The following is a 12,347-nucleotide window of genomic DNA, read 5'->3' as shown; positions in this document are numbered from 1 at the left end:
ATGGGGTGGTGAATTGGATTAGTAAATATGCAGACGATACTAAGATAGGTGGAATAGTGGATAATGAAGAAGGTTTTCAAGGATTGCAGAGGGATTTGGGCTGCTTAGAAAAGTGGGCTGAAAAATGGCAGATGGAATTTAATGCTGATAAGTGTGAGGTGCTTCATTTTGGTAAGAAGAATCAGAATAGGACATAAATGGGAGAGCATTGATGAATACAGAAGAGCAGAAAGATTTAGGAGTAACGGTACATTGTTCCCTGAAGGTAGAAACTCATGTGAATAGGGTGGTGAAGAAGGCTTTTAGTATGCTGCCCTTTATCAATCATTGCATGGAATATAGGAGTTGGGAGGTGATGTTGAGATTGTATAAGACGTTGGTGCGGCCTAATTTGGAGTTCTGTGTGCAGTTCTGGTCGCCTAATTATAGGAAGGATATAAACAGAGTGGAGAGAGTGCAGAGAAGGTTTACCAGAATGTTGCCTGGGTTTAAGCATCTGGAGTATGGGGAGAGATTGGACAGATTGGGTCTTTATTCTTTGGAGCGTAGAAGGTTGAGAGGGGATTTGATAGAAGTATTTAAGATTATGAAAGGGATAGACAGAATGGATGTGGATAGACTATTTCCGTTAAGAGGAGGAAAGATTAAAACATGAGTTAAGAATTAAGGGGCAGAGGTTTAGAGGTAACATGAGGGGGAACTTCTTTACTCAGAGAGTGGTAGCCGTGTGGAATGAGCTTCCGGGAGAAATAGTGGCAGCGGAGTCAATTGTATTATTTAAGAAAAGATTGGACAGGTATATGAATGAGAAGAAGATGGAGGGTTATGGGCATTGTGCAGGGAGGTGGGACTAGAAAGGGGTGTTTGGTTCGATGCGGACTAGAAGGGCCTAATGGCCTGTTTCCGTGCTGTAATTGTTATGTTATGTTATAAGGAGAAACTAGGTTGGTTAGGACTGTTTTCCCTGGAGTGGATGACCTCATGGAGAATATAAAATCCGGTGCTGTCTATAAGAAATTGATATGTTCTCCACGTGTGTGCATGGCTTTTTCCTGGGTGCTCCGGTTCCCTCCCAACCTTCAAAACGTACGGGACTGTAGGTCAATTATGTATAATTGGGTGGCACAGGCTAGTGAGCCAGAAGAGCCTGTTACCGCACTGCTGTAACATTAAAAAAATATATAAAATTTAAATTGAAAAAAATCATGAAGGGCATGGATAAGATGCATGGTCATAATCTTTATCCCAAGACAGGGGAGTCTAAAACGAGAGGGCATGGGCTTAAGGTGAGAGAAAAAAAAATTAAAGGAGACTTGAAAGGCGATGAGTTATGAAATGGGCTGGTAGAGGAAATGGAACAGGCGGAGAGAATTGAAATGTTTAAAAGACATTCGGACAGCTCAGCAAATTGGTCAGCATGGATGAGTTGTGTCAAAGGGCCTGTGTCATTCATTTTTTTCTCTGTTTTAAGATCTGCCTTGAAAATAATGTGTAGCAGGTAACCATAGGTGAGTTCTGAGGGTCAGTTTTAAATGGGTTCTTTTAAAGGGTCCAGAAAGCTGAATAGTAATCAAGTGTTTAGGAAGGCAAATGTCATACTAGCCTTTATCGCAAAAGGATTCGAGCCTGAAACGCGGGGATTATTGTTACAATTGAACAGGGAACTGATAGGATTAGGGTTAAGGGTTAGGGTTAAGGGTTAGGGTTAAGGGTTAGGGTTAAGGGTTAGGGTTAAGGGTTAGGGTTAAGGGTTAGGGTTAATGGTTAGGGTTAAGGGTTAGGGTTAGGGTCTACTATTTAAGAAAGGTGAATGGTAGGGACCTTAAGTGTGTTGTAGAACAAAGAGACTTGGGGATACAGGTATATGCTTGCATGAGAGTGGCGAAGCAGACAGGGAGGTGAAGAATGTGTTTGGCATTCTTCATCAGTCAGGGCATTAAGTATAGGAGCAGGGACGTCATGTTACAACTGTACAAGATGGTGGTGAGACTGCACTTGGAGTGTTGTGTGCAGTTCTGGTCACCCAGCTATAGGAAAGATGGGCGGCACAGTTAGTGCAAAGCTATCACAGTGCCAAGGACCCCGGTTCATCTGTAAGGAGTTTGTATATTTTCCCAGTTTCTGCATTGGTTTCCAATGGGAGCTCCGGTTTCCTTCTACCCTTGAAAACATATGGTGGTTGTGGGTAAATTTGGGTATATGTGCGGTATGGGCTTCTGGGCCGGAAGGGCCTGTTACCATGCTTATGTCTAAATTAAATTTAAAATGTTTTAAATAAATTATATAATTATGCTGGAAAGGGTGCAGAAAAGTTTCATCAAAATGCTATTTGGACTCTGGGGTTTGAATTATAAGAAGACATTAGATAGGTTTGGACTTTTCTCCCTGGAGTGTAAGAGTCTAAGGGCGGGGTGGCGGCTGTGGGGGGGGGGGGTGGTGCGAACCTTATTGAGAGATAAGGAAAATGGTCATAATTTTTTCCAAGGGTAGGGGAATATAAAAATATAGATTTAAAAGAGAACTGAGGGTCACCTTCTTCACACAGAGGATGGTGGGTATATGGAATGAGTTGCCAGAACAAATGGTAGAAGCAGGGACACTCAAAAGACATTTAGATGGGTACATGGATAGAAGGATATGGGCCAAAAATAGGTAAATGGAGACTAGCAGAGGCAATTTGATCAAAAAGGCCTGTTTCCATGCTGTAGAACTCTATGATTCTGATGGCTATATTAGCATTAGAAGCAATCCAAAAGTGATTCACCAAGCTAATTTGTGGGAAGAGGGGTTAAATAAAGAATAAAGAAATGTGTTATGTTTTCCACATTTTGAATGAGGAGTGATCTTATTGAAATGAATAAGATCCTGAGGGGAAAATGATAGGGTGGGTATTAAAAATTTCCAACAGTAGGAAGGTCTGGAATGAGATATCATATTTACAAAATTAGAGGAAAAGAGATATCAGTTGGTATATTGTGTTACCCAGGGTTGTGAATGGATGGCTTTGTAATGCCCATCTCCACCCTCTGCGGTTAATGCTCTTCCATTTTGACAGCTTTGTAAGGGGAATCATCTCAGACATCTTGGCCAGCTGCAAAGTCAGCTGGGGCATCTCAAGCCTGTATCAGGGTGAGTTGCTATCAACCACGTCTGCATTTCCACATTAGGTTGCATGAGCAGAACTGGATGTCTGATTTTCCCATTTCCTTCTTCAGGTGTCTGTCAAATTTCCTCTGACAAATGTTTGTCATTTTTAAAATTTTTTTTATTTTTCACACTATGAACCATACTGACCAAAATACAGACATTTTTCTCTTGAATATATAGTGTCATTTTCTCCCCTTTTCCCCCCTCCATTCCCTCCCTCCCTCACCCCCCCTTCCCATTTATTCAAAGTTCAATCTATATGATACATTAAACCCATTAAACAATGTCGTCACTTATTACAAATAAACAAGAAATTTTTATCTTTTACTTTTATATACTGAGTCAGTTCATTTCGTTTTCTTCTCCTTCTGTCATTTTAGGTGGTGGAGGTCCGTGGTAGGATTTCTCTATTGTGTTTCATGTATGGTTCCCATATTTGTTCGAATATTGTGATATTATTTCTTAAATTATATGTTATTTTTTCTAATGAAATACATTTATTTATTTCTATGTACCATTGTTGTATTCTCAAGTTGTCTTCTAATTTCCAGGTTGACATAATACTTTTTTTTGCTACAGCTAGGGCTATCATAATAAATCTTTTTTGTGTTCCATCCAAATCGAGTCCAAATTCTTTATTTCTTATATTACTTAGAAGGAAGATCTCTGGGTTTTTTGGTATGTTGCTTTTTGTGATTTTATTTAATATCTGGTTTAGATCTTCCCAAAATTTTTTCACTTTCTCACATGCCCAAATTCCATGTATTGTTGTTCCCGTTTCCTTTTTACAGTGAAAACATCTGTATAGTACTGTTGGGTCCCATTTATTTAACTTTTGGGGTGTGATGTATAGCCTGTGTAACCAATTATATTTATTGTATTTATTGTATTTCTCATAGTTCCGGAGCATAGCTTTTCCCATGTTTCATTCTTTACCTTTATGTTTAGATCTTGTTCCCATTTTTGTTTAGGTTTACAGTTTGTTTCCTCATTCTCCTTTTCTTGCAGTTTGATGTACATGTTTGTTGTAAATTTTTTAATTATCATTGTGTCTGTAATCACATATTCAAAATTGCTTCCTTCTGGTAACCTCAGACTGTTTCCCAATTTGTCCTTCAAGTAGGTTTTCAGTGGTGGTATGCAAACATTTTATCATGAGTTATATTATATTTGTCCTTCATTTGTTCGAAAGATGATAATTTATTTCCCGATAAACAATTTTCTATTCTTTTGATCCCTTTTCTCTCTCATTCTCTGAAGGAAAGGTTATCTATTGTGAAAGGGATTAGTTGATTTTGTGTCAATATTAATTTTGGTAGTTGATAATTTATTTTATTCCTTTCTATGTGAATCTTCTTCCAAATGTTGAGCAGATGGTGCAATACTGGTGAATTCCTACGTTGCACCAATTTTTCATCCCACTTATATAGTATATGTTCAGATATCTTCTCCCCTATTTTATCTAGCTCTAATCTGGTCCAATCTGGTTTTTCTCTTGTTTGATAAAAATCTGATAGGTATCTTAATTGTGCTGCTCTATAATAATTCTTAAAGCTTGGTAGTTGTAAGCCTCCTTGTTTGTACCATTCTGTTAATTTATCTCGTGCTATCCTTGGTTTCCCCCCTTTCCATAAGAATTTCCTTATTATTTTCTTTAGCTCCTTGAAGAATTTCTCTGTTAGGTGAATTGGTAATGATTGAAATAGGTATTGTATCCTTGGGAAGATGTTCATTTTAATACAGTTTATCCTTCCTATCAGTGTTAGAGGGAAGTTTTTCCAATGCTCTAAGTAGTCTTGTAATTTTTTCATTAATGGCTGATAATTTAGTTTGTATAGATGGCAGAGATTATTATTTAGTTGTATACCTAGGTATCGAATTGCTTGTGTTTGCCATCTAAATGGTGATTCTTTCTTAAACTTTGTGAAATCCACATTATTCATTGGCATTGCTTCACTTTTATTTGCGTTGATCTTGCACCCCGATACTTCTCCATATTCCTTCAATTTCTTATGTAATTCTTTTATTGATATTTCTGGTTCTGTTAAGTATATTATAACATCATCTGCAAATAGACTGATTTTATATTCCTTCTCTTTTATTTTTATCCCTCTTATTTTATTTTCTGTTCTTATCAGTTCTGCTAGTGGTTCTATAGCTAACGCGAACAGTGAAAGAGATAGTGGACATCCCTGCCTTGTTGATCTGCTTAATTTAAATTAGTTTTGTTTCCTTGTACTGCATGGATTAAGTTAATGAATTTACAGTTATTGTCCATTGTTCATCTTTTTTTAATAAATCCAGTTTGATCTAGTTTTACTATTTTTGGTACACACTCAGCCAATCTGTTTGCTAATAGTTTAGCTATTATCTTATAATCTGTGTTGTAGAGATATTGGTCTATACGATGCTGGTGTTAGTGGATCTTTCCCCGTCTTTGGTATTACTGTAATTATTGCTGTTTTGTATGAATCTGGTATGTTTTGTGTTTTTCAATCTGGTTCATTACTTCCAGGAGAGGAGGAATTAATAAGTCTTTAAATGTTTTATAGAATTTTATTGGAAGTCCATCCTCTCCCTGTGTTTTATTGTTTGGTAGTTTTTTAAATGTCTCCTGTATTTCTTCTATTTCAAATGGTTTTATTAATTTATTTTGCTCCTTTGTTTGCAATTTCGGTAGTTCAATTTTAGTTAGAAATTCATCTATTTTGTCTTCTTTCCCTTTGTTTTCAGTTTGATATAGTTGTTCGTAGAATTCCCTGAAGTTTTCGTTGATCTCCGTTGGGTTATATGTAATTTGTTTGTCCTTTTTCCTTGATGCCAATACCGTTCTTTTAGTTTGTTCTGTCTTAAGCTGCCACGTTAGTATTTTGTGTGTTTTTTCTCCTAGCTCATAATACTTCTGTTTTGTCTTCATTATGTTCTTCTCCACCTTATATGTTTGTAATGTTATATATTTTATTTTTTTGTATGTCAATTCTCTTCTTTTAGTTGTATCTTCCTTTATTGCTAATTCTTTTTCTGTATTTGTTATTTCCCTTTCCAACTGTTCTATTTCCCGATTGTAGTCCTTCTTCATCTTAGTTACTTAACTTATTTTTTGTCCTCTGATGAATGTTTTCATTCCATCCCATAGTATAAACTTTCACTGATTCTGTATTTATTTCAAAGTACATTTTAATTTGTCGCTCAATGAATTCTCTAAAATCCTGTCTTTAAAGTAGCATGGAGTTTAATCTCCATCTATTCATTCTTGGTGAGATGTCCTCCAGCTCTATTGCCAATAACAGGGGTGAGTGATCCGATAACAATCTAGCTTTATATTCCGTTTTCTTAACTCTTCCTTGAATGTGAGATGATAACAGGAATAGGTCCATCCTTGAGTATGTTTTATGTCTACCAGAATAAATGAATATTCCTTTTCCTTTGGGTGTTGTTTCCTCCATAAATCCAAAAGTTGCATTTCCTGCATCGATTTAATTATAAATTTGGTTACTTTGTTCTTTCTGTTAGTCTTTTTTCCAGTTTTATCCATGTTTGAGTCCAAATTGAGGTTAAAATCCCCTCCTATTAGTATATTCCCTTGCGTATCTGCGATCTTTAAAAAGATATCTTGCAAATCTTTGTCTTGAAGCACAATACTATTCAAATCCTAAATGATGTCTGCTACAGCTTTAATAGTGCAATTTTAAACCAATATTTCTTCATCTGAATTCAGATAAGGGCATGTTCTTTGATGAAAGCCTATTGGCTCTGACTTGCCCTTTACACCGTTGCTGCTCTGAATTGATTCAGCTGCCCAAGGAAATGGGACTGGCTTTGATACAAAAAAAGACTAATCTGCAACAGAGCCGCTGAAACAAAATAGACCAATTGCCAAAATGCAAAGGCATTGCAACCAGAACATTGGAATTTTGCGCATTCTTCCCACTGACAGATTCCTAGTTTCATTTTGGTCTGAAAATTACTGCAAACTGTTTGACAAGGAACTTTGATATTAAATATCTAGTAGCTCAAGCTGCCATCTAATCAAAACACAAGAACAAATTTGCACTAATTTCGAACCATGACAAGCCCCTTGCTTATTTTTCAGTCATTTGATGTGGCCCTCATTCAAACAGCCAGCATTTATGCCTTGTGAATAAATAGCATGCTAGACTGCTTCAGAGAATGTGTCTATCCCACAGAAATGCTGGAGGAACACAGCAGGTCTCACGGCATCCAGAGGAGGTAAGGATACAGGTAAATATCCATTGTTTTGGGCCTGAGTCAAAAGCAGGCAGGCACCTGAATTAAAAAGCTGGGGAGGAGAAAAGAAATGGCAAGGGAGGAGCACAGACCAACAGACAAAAGGTGCTAATTGGACATGGACAGGCAGATAGGAGAAAAGAAAGTTGAGAAATGATTGGTGGAGGGGATAGTTTTGGCTCAGTGAGTGCAGAGCTGGGGGAAAGAGAGAGAGAGAGAGAGAGAGAGCAAGAGGAGTGGAGACATAGGGATAGATGAGGGACAAATGGTGTTAACAGAAAACAGAGAAGTCAATATTATTACCATCTAGTTGAAGGGTGACCAGACAGAACATGAGGGGCTGTTCTTCCAATTTGTAGGTGGTCTCAGACTGGCAGAGTATGACATCATGGAGAAACATGTCGGCAGAGCACAAGACCACGGACAGACATTTCACTCAGTGTTTATTTTACATTAGTACACTCATTTATGACCACTATTCCCATTATATACAATTTTAATTCCAAATTTATAGCATTAATTAAACTACTAAGGCACTGTGATGGGATTTTAACTCATCACACCAATTCAACAGTCCAGGCCTTTGGGTTATCAGTCCAGTATGGACAACGTGTGGTTTCATACAGTGTTATAAAGAGCAGGAAATGACTCAGGTCTTTCAAGAAAGGATGTTGGCCATCCTTGCAGTGACTGACTTCCATGTGATAATTTAGTCGTGTGGTTGGCTGTCTGGACTGCAGACACTGGACTTGGCACTGATCGCTGCACTTTGTAAACAAATGAAATAACAAGTACATAATGCTCAAGTTTAAAGGGGTCCCTCCATCCACATGGTCTGCTCCATGTGTTAGGGTGGGGAAGACATGAGAAATGGGAACATGTAGCATCACAGTACACCGTTGTGATCTGGCAGTGAGGTTGTGTGGCTGTGATGAAACAGGGACCAGATGAATTATTATTATAAGCTGCATGCTCACTGGGTAAATGAGCAGAGCATCTATGGAGGCAGAGGTCGGTAAAATTAGGGAGAGCACGATGGCCAGGTTAGTTACTCCTGGCATGGTGGCCTCTCTTACTGGACTAGGACTGATGGCACGGGAGAACATTCGCTCACCAATGACCAAGCAGCCACCGCAAATGTATCTAATTTAGGCCATAAGTTAGAGGAGCAGAAGTAAGCCAATCATGCGCACTCCACTGTTTCATCATGAGCTGATCAATTCTCTCACATCCCCACTCCCCTGCTTTCTCCCCATAACCTTCGATACCCTGACTATTCTGCCTTAAATACACCCTACGACCAGGCCTCCACAGCCATCCGTGATAGCAAATTCCAGAGGTTCACCTCTCTCTGGCTAAAGAAATACTTCCACATTTCTGTTTTAAATGGGCGGCCTTCACTTCTGAAGTAATGCTATCTTGTTCTGGAATCCACTACCATGAGAAATAACTTTACCACATCTACTCTGTCTGGGCCTCTCAACGTTCAAAATGCTCCTCTGAGGACCCTCTCATTCTTCTGAACTCCAAGGAGTACAGTCCAAGAATTGTCAAGTGTTCCTCATATGCTCATCCTTTCATTCCCAGGAATCGTTCTTGTAAATCTTCTCTGAACCCTCTCCAAAGCCAGCACATCCTTTCTTAAAGGGGACCAAAACTGTACCACGTACTCCAAGTGAGGCCTCACCAATGCCTGTCATGTTAAAAAGTTAAAAACCCAGTTTAACTGTTGTCATAATTAATATTTCCTTTCACCGTGTTTCTTGTGACTTTTTAAATCCAAAATGGCGCTGGAAGGTGACGGCCTTTTGTGATGACTGGATAGCACACAGAATTAAACTTTTTGCTGCATCTTGGCACAATAAACAAAATCGCTCTTCTGAAGCTGAAAGTGCTTTGTTTAAAACCTTGCTGTTTCCGTCAGCACCTGGGTTTGTGATGGCCGTCTTCAAAGAAGGGAAAGAAGCTAGTTGCTGGGAGGAACTTGCTGCTCTCCTTGCCCTGTTGAGGTTAATCCTCAAATGCTTATCACCATAGGTATCATGGACACAGAGGTATGTCTCCTTGGGGTTGACATTGACCATCTCCCTCAAATGGGTGGGATAATTACAGAGGAACAAACAAATCAGGATCTGCTTGATCCTTGAGCACTGACCACAAGGCACCATCATGCGGAGCACTGGCAAACCTCAGGGCTGTGTGCACAGCCTGCTCCTGTTCACACTACTGACTCATGACTGCATCACCAGATCCAGCTCCAACTGTGTCATTAAATTTGCAGATGACACATCAGTCATCGGCCTCATCAGCAACAAGGATGAGTCGCACTACAGAGAAGAGGTGGAAGATCTCGTGAAATGGTGTGAGAGTAGCAACCTAAGTCTCTCAGTGGACAAGATGAAGGAGATGATCATGGACTTCAGGAGGACCTGGAACAACCACCCTCCACTATATTTCATTAACTCTATGATGTGTAATGGAGAGAGTGGAGAGCACCACATTCCTTGGAGTTCACTTAACTAGTGACCTATCATAGATGCTCAACATCTCCTCACTTGTCAGGAAGATGCAACAGTGACTGCACTTCCTGAAAAGACTGAAGCGGGCAAGGCTACCGGCAACCATTATATCAACCTTCTTTAGGAGCTCTATCAAGAGCATCTTTTCTGGCTGCATCACAGTGAGGTTTGGTTGCTGCAGAGAAATGTGTTGGAGGTCAATCCACGGACCATAAGAATGGCAGAGAGGATTACTGGAGTTACCCTCTCCCCCACAATCGACATGATCTACTGGGATCGTTGTCTGAAGAGGGCATGTAAAATCATTAAAGACCCCTTCCATCCTGCTCAGCATCTTTTAACTGCATCCATTGGGGAAGAGATACAGGAGTATCAGAACCAGCACTACCAGGCTGAGGAACAGCTTCTTCTCACGGAGAGTGAGAATGCTGAACGACCACAGGAACTGCTCACATTGATCATCCGAGACTCTCATTTGTACAAAACAATGTTTATTTATTTATTTATATTAATATAATACTTGTCCTGCATATGTATTGTTTGTCTGTATGTGTGTTATGTCTGGTTGTGTGTCTGCATGTTTTTGCACCGAGGAGCAGAGAATGCTGTTGTACATTCAGATGACAATAAATTTGACTGAATTCTACTGTGCTGTTCAATGATCTATCGTCACAGACTCATATAGCACAGAACAGGCCCTTTGGCCCAAATCATCCATGCCAACCAAGATGGAATTCTGGGCAGGTCCTATTTCTCTGCATTTGGTCTATATCAAAGGTTTTCAAACTGCTCCCCTAAACTCACATTCAACTTTAAGTAATCCCTTTTCCATAAGTGCTCTGTGATTAGTAAGGGATTGTTTAAGGTGGTATGTGAATGGAAAGAGAAGGTTGAGAACCACTGCTCTAGACCCAATGGTTACTGAAATATTTTGCAAGAGAAAAAAACGTCATTGGCCCATTTCCTTTGAAGTTATGAAACCATACACATGACGAGTCAATGAGGTACTGTTAAAACAGTGGTTTTCAAACTTTTTCTTTCCACTCACATAATCACAGAACACTTACGGTACAGGGATTCCTTAAGGTGGAATGTGAGTTTAGGGGGACAGTTTGAAAACCACTGGTCTATATCCTTCCAAGCCCTTTTTAACTGTCCAAAATCCTTTTGAATGTCAAAATTCTGCCGTTACTTCTTCTGGCCATTCGTTGCTGATGTGGACTACTCTTTGAGTGAAAAGTTGTTCCTCCGAAGTCAATGGTAGATCCTACTTCAATCTCAACTCTGATGTCCTGCTTGCCAAGTTTAAGGTTGTTTTCATGTGTACCAAAGTACAGTTAAAATGTTTGTTTTCTTGTTCAATACAAGTCAACCCATACATAAATCCAGCAAATAAAACACAGTTCAGAGTTTAGTTATTGTGAGAGATTAGTAGGAGCACAACACTTTATTATCAGGAATCTATCCACCACCTTAAAAATACTTAAAGACTGCTTCCACTGCCTTTTGGGAAAGTGTGTTCCAAAGACACACGGAATTCTGAGAGAAAATATTTTTGGCCTCACTTCAGCATTGAGTGGTCCCATCTTTTTAAGCTGTGGCCTCACCACATCCACCCTGTCGTAATTGGCTGCACCGGGTTTGAGGGCCTGTGGTATTGAAACCCCTTGACCTCTGCACTCTGCTATCAGTCTGCTATCCACCCAGAATAGTTAGAGTGGGTACTGTTTTTGGGCCCAATTCTAGGCTCCCTGCTGTGCCTGAATCCATTGGAACTGTGTGGGATCAGTTGGCTGCAGGGGAAATATATATGCATATATATATATCGGTATATACATTTCATTTCTTTTTCTTATTTTAAAGGATGCCATTCAGTCCTTCAAATCTTTGTTGGCTGTTGGAGTAATTCCATTAATTTATTCCCCCACTTATTTCTCTACCAACATGGCCTGTTTCCGCTCCGTAAATGGTTATATGGTAACCTATTCTCATTAATTACTCTCCTGGTTTTCTCATTCACCATCAAAGTCAGGGATAATTAACCTACCAATTCATATGCCTTTGTGATATGGAGGATACCTAAGAGCACCTAAGGGAAATGCACATTGTCACAAAGAGAAGGTGCAAACACTACAGAGACAGTATCTGAGATCAGAAATAAACTTGGGTTGCTGGAGCTGTGAGATGACTGCACTATCTCCTGCACTATGCTCCACCCTCCAAAACTGTTACACCAAATGATCCTGCAGTATGGATGGGATGAGATCAACTCTGGATGGGATCATGGCTGTACCATAATATGCTTTTTTAAAATTTAGATATAAGCATGATAACAGTCCCTTCCAGCCCACGCCGCCTAAATACACCCATGTGATCAATTAACCTACAAACGTCTTTCATTTTTGGAATATGAGAGAAAACTGGAGCACCCAG

Source organism: Narcine bancroftii, chromosome 4 (assembly GCF_036971445.1).
Source record: "Narcine bancroftii isolate sNarBan1 chromosome 4, sNarBan1.hap1, whole genome shotgun sequence".
In the NCBI taxonomy this organism is placed as follows: domain Eukaryota; kingdom Metazoa; phylum Chordata; class Chondrichthyes; order Torpediniformes; family Narcinidae; genus Narcine; species Narcine bancroftii.
The sequence above is the reverse complement of the archived record's forward strand: the minus strand, read 5'-3'. Positions refer to the sequence as shown.